We start from the raw sequence: 13,859 nt of genomic DNA on the forward strand, positions 1-13,859 counted from the left end.
TCAGCTTGTTCTTTTCTATTCACTTAGCTGGTTTTATAGTTTATAAGCTATTTACACGTATCAGATGTAGCAACAGAGATCCATTTCCAAAACTATATTGTGATATGCATGATAATAGCAGAAAAGATGAATTGAAGATGCTTATTGCTTATTTAGACTCCTCTGTTTTGTCATCTGTTCCCCTCAACTTTTACCTGGGCAATGAAATATCAATTGCTTTATAATTTCTATCAAAAATTCTCTCACAAATTACCTGAAGTTGCCACTATTTTAAAAACAGTGTCTGTCAGATGATAAACATTGAGTCTTACTCTGTTTATTTGACATTCCATAGATTGGATTTTAATTTCTGAAGTAATTTGATAGTTTATTAGTAGATTGTACAACTGTTTACAGATCTCCACTCGCAGCTGTTCTGCAATTCTTCCTCAGGGTTAAGCAGTTCAATAGAAAACTATTACATTTTAATTAAATCTAACAAGAAACATAACAAAAATGTTTGTGTTTTTTTAAAAAGATTCAACATTGTTATATCTTGCTATTTAGTTGGCAAGTTTTTCATGCACTAATTCCCTTTATTGCATTTTAAATGACAAGTTGCATTACACACCTTAGGAATAACTTGTGCAAGTGCTTGAGAGATGTGAAACTGCTTACAAGAAATTTTAATATCTTAGAGTGGTCACAGACTTAACTCTTAAAGAGACTGCCATAGGAGCTTTGCTGGAGAAAGCTAAAAACATAGCTCCCAAACAGGTCTGTGAATGGGAACTTGGAACAAAACATAGACTTTCCAAAGTCAAACCAGCTTACTAGCATTTGTAGGAAAGTGTCTTTATTCTTCAGTACCTTATCATAGGGCTATAGCTTTTAGATAGAGCAGACTATTAGGCTATGCGACCAGCCATTCCAATGTTTATGTCCTGCTCGATCCCATCCTGTCTACAAAGATAGCCTAAGTAATTTATAATGATCCCTTACAGGTGTTGGCGCTCATGATGCAGTGATACTCCTACTCGCATCTTATTTCACACTCTACTATAATTCAATCGCTATTTCCATAATATAAGGCAATGGAATCAGCAGTACCTTGGACAGGGAAATGCCAGGAAGTCTTGTACTTTCAGAGGCATTCACATACAGATATTAGAGTGAAAGAGATTTTGAATTTCTTTTTTGTTCCAGTTCCTCCTTGGTAAATTCTGGTCTAACAACCAGACAATTCATTCACTTCCCACATAACTGATCCAATTCCTGTAATTCTTCACCACAGCAGAATTACTGTATCTTGAACACAAATCTCTTTTGTTCACGTGACTTCTTCTGTTTGGGTGTGATAATTCCCTCAAACATGTTGCAGTAAAGCTAACTGGAAGAACATTGTACATCAAGGAGTTAATGACCCTCCCAGCAGCTCACCTGAGTACTCTATGCCTGTGCTGGGCTGCGCTGTCCCTGGCCTTCAGGCTGTGTTGCGCAGCTCTCAGACCCTATTTGCAGATGAGCTTGGCCAGCTCTTTGTAAAAGAAGCCTGCAGGTAGCTCCCACTCTGTATGGGCAATTACGCCACCTGCACGTCCTTGCTTTTGTCTAAAGTGCAGCAAGATGTTCTTATATGAACATCCTTTCTGTTTGGCAGTGGAAGTGATGAACAGAGTTTTATTCTTACAAGAGAATTCTATATCTCAAATGATCAAAATAGAGTAACCCTTTCTATGGGTAGGGTCTGTATGGTGTGCTGGGCCCTAATAGTGAGACCATTAAGTGCTGCATAAGTCAGGGTTCCCAGGAACTAAGGGATGTAAAATCATCTATACCAGGGGTCTTCAAACTTTTTAACCAGGGGGCTGGCGTGCGGATGAAGTGGCAGGCAGTCACCTGCGGCTGCTTGGTTTCCCCCCCAACCCCCGGCGGGGGGGTCTGTAAATACCAGGGGCCGGATTGAGGACCCTGGGGGACCGTATCCGGCCCGTGGGCTGTAGTTTGAGGACCCCTGATCTATACTATTCTTTCTTTACTTTATTTAGCACAAACCCCTGCCATTTTCAATGGTGCTTTATAGAGTCTGAATGCTTTTCTTACTGGGATCATAGGGAGTCAGCACCTTCTGGTCTAAAACACATGTCCAAAATACACTACTATTTGACAAGAACCACAAGGTGCAGGGAATTTGAAAGGCTTCTTAGCAGCCAGTTATATACAAAAAAACTGATTACCATTCCATCAGACACCTGTGGATGTTATTTCAGTATTCCCAGACAAGTCATACCTGCTGCTGGTTTGAAAAATATTAACTCATTTCTCCAATAGATGTCAGCGGAAATTCTAAAGAAATAAAAAAAATATTAAATGTGCCTTCATGTTTTCCCATTGTAGTTTGTGTGTGGTTTGTACTGTATTCATGGATTAATTTAATATTAAGAAGCAATGAGAAACATGTTAATTTAAATGATTGTGAGGTTTACTGTACTTAGTTTCTCATAACATTGAGTCATTATATTCAGAAACTGATTGATATTTTCCCTTTACACTCCTGTCCCCGACCGTTTCTGCAAGCTCTTTATTGATTGCACCTAACACAAGGGAAAAGGATCACGCAGTGGCATGGGCTTCTGCCCCGTCCTGCTGACAAGCATGTCCTATTTACATCACATTGGAAACTTGGAAGGTGAGAGGATGGTGATCTATCAGAACCACAACTTCCCAGTGATACCTCCTTTTCAACAAATCCTCCAACAGAACAAAAGACACATGTTTTTTCCCGCCAGCTCATCTGCACGGTTCATAATTACATGTGTGAATCCAAATATATGGGTTACAAGGATTCCAGATTTTTGGAATTTAAAAAAAAAACCATAATGTTTAGTTGAGAGAGACAAAGAATGTATGCTCTTGGTCTAACCTGGCATGAGAAGTTGAGATAAAAAATGAAGTTGTTTTTATTATATCAATTAGAAGTAAGCATTATTTCTCCCAGAGAATGGGTAAAGGAAATTCCCCGTTCTTAAACTTTAAAACTTCACATTTTGCAGGCTCAATTTTACAGTCATATTCTTCGGAAGATATCTTTCTATCAATATCCACATCTCTGCCTTTTTCTCTCTACTTTTTTAGATTGCATCCATTTTCTTGCCTTCTTTTAAAACTCAAGTTTCCAGGATAACCTCCTCCTTTTTTCAAGCCTCTTATATTAATATACACAGAGGTTATTTGCTGATAGTTCTTGTATGTCCTAGTAAAGACGGTAAGATCAACTTCAGATAATTGTTATATTTTCAGTATCCAAACAGCCTATACAGACAAAAAACCCTCCCAAGTACAGATACATCACATTCTCAGAACGCCTCACTGAAACATGATTTAGACAGAAGCAGAGTATTCTGTTCACAGATTTTAGGGTATTTCCTAAGTGCAGGGAAAAGGATAGTTTGACAGAATTTTTCGGTTTTCAACAGCACTGGCAGTCAAGCTCCTCAGAAAGTCTTGAAGTCTAATAACAATGATTTATTGTAAAATTCTGCTTCTGGTCTTCTATGTATGTGTTTCTGTGTGATTTCAATTAAAGATGATTTGTTGTTTCCTTCAGCTTTACTTTTACTGTGCATGTAGAATATAAAGTAATGCACACCCTAATTTCTAAATTAGCAACTAAAAATGAAGAACATATTAAACATTAAATATAAGGCATTTGCAAAAGTATTGTTTAGAAAAGTCTTTAATGAATACAAAAGCTTCAGAATATTGAGTCTAAACCAAATTTAATGTATAAGAAACATTTTCATAGGGCAGAAATCATTCTTAGATGGAAGTAACAAAAGCAGAAAGAGGAGAGGTCAATTACAAAACCAGTACTAAACCACAGGACTAAAAGGGAGATCCTGTTGCACCATGTAAATTTATCACTGTTAAAAGAAACTGAATATATGTTGGTTGTTTTTTGGTTTTGTTTTGTTGGTTTTTTGTTTGGTTGGTTTTTTTTTTTTTTTTTTCCCCAGGAATTTATGTCCAGAAACAAGGTCAGGACACATCTGGATTATTTATTTATCTATTCCTCTGGAAAGACTTTACAACATCATCAGTAATGCATGCAATATCTAATATAGTCTTAGGAAAAAAAGTCACTATCACATTTCCAGATCAGTGATTTCAAATGCCAGAGCCTGCAAAGTCTGAGCATACAATGTTGCATATAGATAAGGATTTGCATACAAAGGACTTTGCAAAAGGACATCATAATTTCTTATTCAGTGTTCAAATTTTCTCTCATAATCGATTTCACATTATCAATTATAAAACCTATTTATTAAAATTTTAATAATTTTAAGCTAAATTGACAGTTACCTGCACTGAAAAGCCTTATGCTTTTAATGTTTCAGCTAAAAAAGTCCGAGTTATTTCAGTAGTTCCTTCTTGAAATCCAGAAGGAATCTCCTCTCTTTTAATGTAATAATTGAGGCAAATCGACAAATTATAACAATCTTCAGTGCCAGCACAGGTTGTACATTTTCCAAAGAATTAATTATTTCTCATTTCTTAGAACGTTTCCTTTTTTACCTGCTGTTGAATTCTTAAATGTACTTTTGAACACAGTCTTTGAAAGTGTCAGATGGTCACAGAAGCTCCATTCATAGCCATGGCGTTTCTTCTCACTGAAAGCATACAGGTTTTCTTCAGATTACACCCTTCCTTAGATTAGATCAAGGCTAATCTAAGCTACACCCTCCCAAGACATGCTTCTCTATCATGGCAGAAGTCAAATCAGCCTGGGCTTAGTTTAAATTGCTATAGATTTCACTGAAATTCTTGTCCTAAAACTATGACACTGAATTAATTTAACCACCTTGGCTCTCACAGTGCTCTACTGTGTGTATGGCAAGGGTGAAATACAAAACCTAACTGAAGTCTTTGTTAACACATTACTTGAGAAAGAAAAGAGAAAGTACAACCCCATTCTTCCGTTCAAGCATTACCCAGCTCCACCTGGGCATTCAGTGCACCTTCTTGCCCAGATGCTGTACAAACACCTGAGCTGGTGCAGCAATTTGGACTCGGGAAGCAGCACATCCTTTTTCATACATACTGCATGAGTTCACCAGCCCACACTGGTGCAACCTAAGAAATTCTGAGCACCAGTTCCTCATTTTAGTTCTCTTCACATATTAACTTTGGACAAATGCAAGACTATATTTTGTATTAACCGTGTTTTGACAGATTAAGGTTCCTTCCCTCCAGTACAGTAATAGTTTAACAGGTATTCTTAGTAGCTTCTCAGAATGTTAAACCGCAGCTAAAAATAAGACCCATGTGCTAAACTGGTCACAATCACTGCAAAACAATAACATCTTATTTCATGTTTGCTGAGAGCTCAGTACAAATGCATTTCCAGAAAAAAAAATCTCAGAGACATGCCGCTGGGTATTCCACATAAGTGTGAGCTCCATTCAATTGAGTAACGACTCACCTAGAATTACATGTTGTTCATGTATGACAGACTCTTGCCTACAAAAGAACCAAGCTGTTAAAGTGTGCCACCAAGGAAAACTATTTTATTTCTGGAACAGTGATTTTTCAGTATAGCTGCAGACCAAGACACAAATGTAAAATTAAAGAGGGCTTGCACTGCCTGTAATATGAACACTTTCAAGTGAAAAATCAAGGATTTAGAAAACAAGAACATGGCATGAAAATGATATGAAAATAACAATTTTCTTTATCATTCTGACATTAGAATTCCAATTGAGTGGTATTCTTCCCACAGCTGAAGAGCCTGAACAGAAGAGACATACCTTTGGACACTGATTTGCAGCAGAAAATGAAGACAATAGAAATGGACTGTAGTTCATCTCCCATAGTTACGTTACTCTGCAGGAGACAGGACAGCATATCTGCAAGGTCCATCTTTCAGACCAGGGAGACATTTTGTCTTTGTACCAACTTTGGTGACTGTAAGATTCACAGGAATTATGCAAAGGTAGAACTACTAATGTTCTTGACTATCTGCTTATCTCCTTATTGCTCTCTGATTCTGAACCAGTCTTTTGGCCAGCCATCAATAAGTAGAGAAAGACCTATAAAGTGAAGTCTACCAAATTCCATTCAAAACCACAGCCAGTGACCTAACAAAGTCTTTCCAAAGCACTTATTAATTTTACCCATAGTCACAGCCAAGAGTTGCCACAGGGACATCATAAAAAATTTGTTCAAGTCAGTTGCACCAAGTCATTAGCTATCAGCTGAAATCCCTATTTCTGTAACTCAAATTTAAGCCAACAAATCCTACCACTGTCAATTAAAAAAAAATAAATGACAAAAATAACCCCTCCAAAGAAGCAGGACATTCTTACAAGTCTGTTAATTTACATCCTTGCTCTTAAAATTCCCAAACTAAAGAGAAGCCAGAACACTGGAGAAGGTGGAGCTATTGCATTATATAACTTAAAATCTACTTTATTTTTATATGATGTACAATTGTCTTTCCTGGCCCTCAAGGTTTACATGCACAAATCCAATACATGAACTATGTTCCATAACCAATGGGGGAAAAAAATAAAATAAACCCCACAACTGTGAGAAACTATGAGAACTCATTTTTATTCAGTATTATATGAATTGTTTCAAGTATCTATGATATCATCAATGGAAACTGAAGTGGTTTTTCTTCATTTTGTTCATCTATTCTTCACAAATTATAAAATATTGAGAAAAAAACCCTACACAGCAAGTTCCCTGAGAGAAATTAAAACACTCGCATCAGCAATTGTTACAAGTAATTCATACTGTATTTTATATATGTGGAAAGGGAAAGCAGGGACTTAAGAGGTAGTTTACATGTTTATATTGAGTCATTCACACATGCACACTGATAATTTAGTCATTTTTTTGGTCTATTAAAATCAGTTCAAATAACCCACTATTTTCATTTATCGGAAGAAAAGATAGAACTTTGTGCTTTCTGTGTCGGTACACAGGATGAAAGAGACAGCCACTTGGGGTTTTTTTCTGTGTGCTAGTGAAGCAGAAATGGTCAGCTCATCAATGCAGAAAATTAGGTAAGGAACCATCCTGATGGATGCGGAAGAAATACAAGAGGCAAGTGACAAGGGAAGACTGGAAATATTGATGTTGACATGTCAGGAACCATTAGGCAGATAGAAAGACAGGGAAGGAGAGTTCAGCAGGTCACCAAAATATGCAGAAGAATTTCAACCCTAAAATCATAAACACTTGAGGGAGGTTTAAGGTAATACTTGATAGGGTTTAGAGGCAGAAGCAAGCAAGAAAAAAAAAAACACAACCAAGCCCAACCACAAACCCAACATGTTTATTTATACGATATACTTATATACCCACCCACCCCACAGTACTTTACAGGTTAAGTATAGTTATTTCAAATTGCAAAAGAAAGGCACAATGCAAGAATTCATTTTAGAGGTGGGAAGGGAGTTTAATATTATGGTCAGGAAGGAGGAAAAGGCCAAGAAATCTAGAAAAACTGTATGGAGGGGGGAAACAGCATATTTTCCAAGGGAGTTTTTCTAACTATTCCAGCAGAACACAGTAGAGGCAGGTAGAGAGTGAGTTGGGGATGACTTCTAGACCAAAGGCTTCAGAGATATTGAACAGGCACCACTTCTGGAATTAGGAGAGTTGAGGAGTAATTGCCCCCAAACTCTCCACCCACAAATGGCTGTATAAGTATACCATAAAAACTCACTAAACAAAAATGCATCAAAAATATTGTAAGAAACAGAAACATCAACTGAGAACAAGTTGAAAGGGTGATTAACTTTGCAAACACCACCACCAAAGCAAACAGTACCATACCACTGTCTATAGTCTGTACTGATTATAACAAGCATTGCATTCTACTAAAGATGGAAAGTTTGTCTTCCCAAAAGAATGGCCAAAAATGCTGTCCTCTTGTTCTCATGTAGCATACTGACTCTGAAATCCCAAGAGCAAATTCAGTCACAAAACTGATATGCACACATATGAAGAAGCCAAACATTCATATAAATTTAAGATACTAAAATAAAATTAATGTTGAGTAATGAAGTGGGCCTGTGCATGTAGCAAAAGGCTGAAAGATCACAAGTTTAAGTGAGGAAATTTATGAGGAATTTGCATTTGCTGCAACAAACTTTTCCTGAAGCACAGAACATAAAAATACAATCAACAGATTTCATATATAAGGCAGCAAGTATCTCAAAGAGGTAAATTGTTTTCTGTTCTCTGTGACCTTTGAAGTAATATTACCACCTTCTAACCAGGAACTCAAGCTGATGATCAGAGTATTATTAGCATAAACTTGTCATGGCTGCCCAGATGCAAACTGTAATGAGCTGCATTAAAGAAATCAAAGTACAGGAGCTTCAAGAACAAAGTGTCTTCTTTCTTCTTTTCTTTCCCCTTATAGTACAACCCACTCAATGGAAAAGAACTTATATATCCAATTTCCCTTCTCAGCCCCTACTTTTAATGGTGGTTTTACAAAGTATTCCACTCTACAGACATCCAGGAAGATGCCTGTGAAGTACTTATGAGCCAGAGAGCTGTCTCTGAGAACCGCTCTTCTGGGAATCATGAACTTCATTCCTATTGCTGATTTACAATGTACTTTGCCAAGTACATTGGCATCAAAACATCAGAGACACAGAACATATTCCTTTATTTACAAATGGTTTGCTGAGCGATGCTCATCAGAATGGACAGGAATTAATGGGTTTGATATAATATTTTTTTTATTAACTTTTTTTTATTAGCATAAGTTATGAACATTTAGGGAGGAATTGTGTGTGAAGTTAAAAGTGTGTATTTCATCAACCAGAACAATACTTAAAGTGTACAAAATTTAGAGGTCTTTAGGGGGATCCAGCCAGATGAATGCTTGCCACACTAACATTTCATCAAGTATTAACAAGTATTATCAGCCCAAAGTCATGTACATTTATATAAAATCAGTCTTTCCAATAAAAGAAGGAAAAAAATCACATCTCCAACCATTTAATGCTTTCTACAGAAGGCCCAGAAATTTGAAGTAATTGATTCCGATTGATAAGCAGCCAAATCCACAGAGAACAGAAAGAATAGTAATGCTGTTAATATCTTTAACAAATGTCACCTTTAATAGCTTCACCTGTACTTAAGACAATCATAAATCTTCAGATACAACCTAACAACAAAACAGCAAGGTGAGCAGTTTCTTAATATCCAGCAGGCTTTAGCTGGACAATGTTTATTTTAAAACATTATTGAAATTAATAAAATTATGTGAGGTTTCCCATGCTGCTGAAATCACCTGAAACAAAAGAGGAACAGTGTGGAACAGCATAGCATGCTTACTCCAGGATGAGGTAGAATAGAAATCACATTATGACCCTAAAACTGCTGCTGTTTTCAAATGGTGTCAAAACAGGGCCCAGAGTTAAATGGGCTTCAGCAGGCTAACTCTGAGGTGCCATTAGTGTGAGCAATTATTATTAGATCTGTGCCAAGTAAGAAAAGATAATACGGTGTTTAGCAAGCACAATAGGAAAGCAAGATGTGTACACTTCATAGGCAATATTAGATCCAGTGAAATACCAAGATTTACTTGTTAAAACTTTTGAAGTTTATGTAACAGCAAAGCTAATGTTTCTTGAAGGATGGTGGTTTAGGTGCAATCTGGTTAACTATTTCAGCAGCTGTACTCAGTTATCAGGTCACATCATATATCACTTATAGCACACATATGGAAGATGATTAGAGAGATTTTGCGTCTCATCTGATTTGAGAAGTTCTCCCAGAGATACAGCATAATTTGTTAAAATTATACTCTGGAATAACTGAAAGAAGAGTCAGAAGAGTACCTATTTATTCACACCTGTTAGGAATCACATTTGTATCAGGAACAATGCTGTATTAAAGACAGTGGGAAATCCTTTGAAAGTTCAACTACAGTATCAACACAAGTAACATTATTTATACAGATCTAGGAAGTCAAAAGGTCAAGAAAAGCAGAAAATTCCAAATTTGCTTTACTCTACTTTTACTTTACTTATCTCATGGCCTAGTCTTAAAAAAATTAAAAATCAAGACAGGGGTTGATTCACTGAATCATCACTGTTTTTCTTTTCACTAGATGTAGTTAATGTTCCACCAGACCTTTGGAGGAAGAGAAGAATTTACCATGTGAGGACCTGCAAATATTTCCCATATTATTACTAATAGATAATAGTAGTTGGTAAGATTTTACTAGGAGGTCTTTAGAGGGAAATCCTCTCATTTGGCAAGGTTAGCTCTCCTGCAAGGCACAGCTAAGTCTGGATCAATTGTATTCATAAAGAACAGCAGTAAAGAGTTCCCTCAGCCAGGCTTGTTCATATTTAAGCTGAAAGTTTGCGTTTTTGCACTGTTAGCTGTGCATAGCGGTAGGCCTTTAAAAAACACTGAAGCTCTTCAAATTAGTGAAAATAGAAAACCAAAGATGAATAACAAGATGATGCATATGAAAGAAATTATCAAACAGCAAAAGAATATTTGAAATACCCAAAAGCTTGGAATTATCTTTAAAGACTTACCATATGTACTATTTCCCATGCAAGTCTTATTTTCTCTCTTTTATAATGTCCCAAAGATATTAGAACAGACATATAAGTAAAGCTCAAGGGCAAGGGCAGTACTTGAATTAAACAAGTGGATACAAAGTTAAAATCTGGGCAATGTAGTATAGCATTCACTCTTGTTTAAGAATTTTCTCTTAAGTCCCCATGTTAATTATACTAATATTTAGATCCTAAAGAGATTAAAGTTATAGGTGGTTTCTGACAAAACAAAGAGTTAATACAATATAACCCTTATAACTATATATATAATTAATTCTGCTGTTCTTTATGGTATAAAAATGACAGTGCTTACTCAGAGCAGAAAAGTATGGACAAAGAAATTAAGAGAAAATAGGTTAAAAATAAAGTATGTGTAATTAGACCTTCCCAGCTACTTCTTTTTGAAAGCACTACACTTCACAGAACACAGAATTTAGCAGTGAGTCATCTCATATAATTTTGTTCCAGAATAGTGTGCTTTTTAAAAGGGGAAGTAGTGACTTTGATATTGGGGACTAAAAATTACTTTGTAGAAAATATTTTTTGTGCTATAAAAAACTTACATTGACAGCTATTAAAGATTAAATTCATTATGATCAAAAAAGTACAATAGATTAGAGTTGTGACTAAACTGACCTATTAACACTCAGGCACACTACTGAATAGCTCTCACAGCTAAACTTTGCGGGTTCTTTGTATTAAACCGTTGTTGTATTTAATACAGTATTGTATTAAACAGTTGTTATGGAAAAATGTATCAATTGGTACTCATCTGCTTGATCAAAGACAGATGATCTACTAAGACAAAATTGAGATAGTGATTTATTACTTACAGTCAGCAAATTTTATTTCACTCAATAAAATTATGGACAAGCAGTTGCATTAAACACAAGAAAGGAGTCAGACCTTAAGAATTGTTTCTGATGAAAATAAAGGTAAAAACCATTAAATTACATATGCCAAAATAGTATCTAAATAAAAATATTACTTTTTAAACATAAAAAACTATCTTATGGAGAATGGCAAATAGACTTTCTTAAGCTATTATAATATATGGTCAAATGTATTTATGACTGCTGTCATAATGTGATAAATTTTGTTTATACCAAGACACACAGAACACTTGAATGATAGCAGAAGACTTATGATCATGAAAGGAGAAGGAATGGAGACAACTGCAATAGTCCAACCTTCAAATATTATTTACTCTAGTTGCAAATTAATATCTTCATACTGCTATTTGACTATAAATTTTAATTGTATGATTATTTCATGCATTTATGGTATACAAAAAGATATTATTATGGTTATAATCTTTCTTTTAGAATTACAGAGCCAAGGAATGGAAGAAATACTTCTTGCAAGTTCTTATCCTTCTTTAATCCTTAAAACTATTCTGACCAGTATTGAAAAAACAATTTAAAAAATCACTCTCTCACAACTGCTGGTGGCATTGGTAAGCTCCATGCATTGGCAAAATCCTGAGCAACAGAAAAAAAGATTTTTAAAAGGGGGTCTTTAAACCTTACTGATGCAGGTAACAGCTGGAGGCAATTCCTTTTTTTTAATTCTTCATAATAATAGCCTAAACCAACAATGAACAAAAAAATTATCAGCTGTAACACGATCTGTTATTCCCAGCATGATTTGTTATAGCTACTAGATAATGTATTAAATCTCATCTCCAAATAATGATGAAATTATTGAAGCAGCTAACATGTTCTCATACAGTTGTTACGTTTATGTTAACATCACTTAAATTGCAAGGCAATACTAGCATCGGAACTTTACAAATGAACTGGCATATGTATCTCCAAAGAGAAGATCTGGGCCAAAAGTTTTGTGAATGATCACAGGATATTTTTCATCAAATAATACTTAATATCACATCCTCAGTGACTGCTTGTCACCAATCATTCCAGGATGGAGAACTGAAATGGTTATATGGAGCTAATTCAATGCCCGTTTCCTTCCTTTTTTTTTTTTTTATTTTCTTATTCATAATCTAATAATTAACAAGAACAATGCGTTATAAATCCCAAGGTACTAAATTCCCCATATGAGTTTGTGAGTTTGTGAAAACTTGTGAAGCTCCTTTTACAGGATGTTGATACATTATAACAAACAGCAGGCACTGAGGGGAGATTTAGTTAATGATAGAAATCTCACGACACTTGAATGAAATTTGTCATATGTGGGCACTAGGTCTTAAATACATTGCTTTGTTTTTTCTGAGCAAGACACATTTCTGAAAGACACTAGCTCATCCAAGGATGGCACAACAAAGAAACAGCAGTCAGAGCTGGTTAACTCTGGGAAGAAGAGTAAATTATGCTTGGGATATTAATCAAAACTCAGGTAACCTGCAACACTGAAAGCAGGACTTCAGTGGAAGGCTCTATTAGTTGTTTACAGTTCCTCTCCTCTTTCATACGCAGAATCCCCACTGTTCTGAGGATTTCTGTGACAGACAGCCTTGGCAGTGGACTAAAGATCCTGCAGATTTGCCTTGGAAATAGCCAGCCATCCCTATTTTTTCACAGACACACACCCAGTGATGACAACGAACATCCTAGTTAAACAGGAAAACAAATTGATTTCATAGAGCAATATACCATAACCTCAAGAGCTTATTTTATAACAGAAATATCAGGTGCTAATGTTTAAAAAAATATTTTTGTTAGCAATTTTTTCATGAACGAAGTTTAGAAAACTTTTATTTCCATTCACACAGAAACAATTCTAGTTTACAAGACAGAAATCTGAAATAGGTTGTTCACAAATTTGCAGTTTATTTTACCTTCTAATTTTTTGGCTCCAAAATTCCATTTTTTGAATTTAAGAATTCATACATTAGTTGTGGTGATGTTTGACTTGTGATTAGATGTGGTGATGTAAGTCTCAGTGTCATTCAGATTGATTCAGTAATACAGAATAACACTATTAAGAGTTTTAACCAGTTCTGCCCTTCTCTGCTTGCACAGGGAACAGACATGGATATTGTATTTTGGCAAACTGAAGCGTAGTTAAAAAAAGCCAACAGCTTCTAAAAAAGCAATCTATTTCCTTTCTTGGATACTTTATGCAGTCTTTGTTATGCAGTGTATTTATTATGCTATCAAAAACAGAGCTGTCCTTGCACTTTGGTTCAATGAAATGCTATACTTGGAAGAATCTAAGTTTTAAACAGTGTCAAGGATTATTGAACCTTATCTAGACTGAGAAAAAGTCAATAAAGTGTAAAAAGAGGACAAAGACTGCTAGGCTTATACATTC

This window comes from Falco punctatus (genome assembly GCF_963210335.1).
Source record: "Falco punctatus genome assembly, chromosome: 3".
Taxonomy (NCBI): domain Eukaryota; kingdom Metazoa; phylum Chordata; class Aves; order Falconiformes; family Falconidae; genus Falco; species Falco punctatus.